This window comes from Aethalodelphis obliquidens, unplaced genomic scaffold (assembly GCF_003676395.1).
Source record: "Aethalodelphis obliquidens isolate GAN/ISIS:26980383/991018 unplaced genomic scaffold, ASM367639v1 scaffold2, whole genome shotgun sequence".
In the NCBI taxonomy this organism is placed as follows: domain Eukaryota; kingdom Metazoa; phylum Chordata; class Mammalia; order Artiodactyla; family Delphinidae; genus Aethalodelphis; species Aethalodelphis obliquidens.
The window spans coordinates 14,685,557-14,686,584 of record NW_020837946.1 but is presented as its reverse complement, the minus strand read 5'-3'; the positions used below and the strand labels follow the sequence as shown (position 1 = coordinate 14,686,584).

General features: G+C 45.0%; 1 pseudogene; it reads right to left on the bottom strand.

Moving 5' to 3' along the window:
- Nucleotides 1-421: 421 nt before the first annotated feature.
- On the bottom strand, nt 422-542 carry LOC113605261 (uncharacterized; annotated as a pseudogene).
- Nucleotides 543-1,028: the final 486 nt, after the last annotated feature.

Here is a 1,028-nt window from a genome sequence, read left to right as displayed (position 1 = left end):
TTTTTTTGACAGGAAAGTAGGATTTATTGGTGGGCATGTATGAGGAGGGGATGGCATCAAGGCTCTCAGTGCAGGGCCCGCCATGTGTCCAGGGGCCACAATTAGGGATGTGTTTGACCCCACAGCCATCTGGGATGAGCCGCTTTTCTGCCACAATGTTTTCAAATTCATCTATATTAAGCTTAGTGAATCCCCACTTCTTGGAAATGTGGCTCTTCTGGTGGCCAGGGAACTTGACCTTGGCCCTGTGTAGGGCCTCAATCACATGCTTCTTTTTCTGCAGCTTGGTGCAGATTCACATTATGATTTGGCCAATATGGACCCTGGCCACTGTGCCCTGGGGCTTTCCAAAGGCACCATGCATACCTGTCTGGAGCCTAGATTGGGGACAGCATGCCAGTCACAAATGACTACTGGAAAGGGCTGTTTCCAAGGTCCATTAGAGCAACCCTTACAGGCACTACTGAGGAGACTGTTCTTTGCAGCCATTACATGCCAGACCCCCATGTAGAAAAGAGCACGGTTGGCTTACTTGGCTGCAAATGGATCATTTTTTATGCGGCAATAGATTACTAACACAAGTAGGCACTCAATGGGTATTCGAGGAATGACTGAATGAAGAAGACTAGGCACAGGTATTTACTTATTCTTTGTTCAGTTGATAGAGGGTTCATAATGACAGTGAGAAGTCTGGATTTGAAGATGTTTGGATAACACTGTAGTTGGCTGTAGCCAAGCTGCTAGAGCAGTTCAAATTTAGACACCTTAGGAATCCTAGAAGATGTTCCATTGCTTAATCCCTTTCTCCTATGCTAAAGCAGAACATTTTTCATCAAGGAGCTTAGAATCAGATGCTTAGAATCTTCTGCCTCAATCTCTGTTTGTCCTCATGTATGCATATTTCAGGAAAAACTCTGTAGCCAGGAGAACCCTGCAAACTCCATGTAGTTGGCCCTGGGCAGAGCTGCTTACTTGTTTATCTGATATCTTTATTTATACTGTCATGAATAAGTTCATTAGCCTCCTCC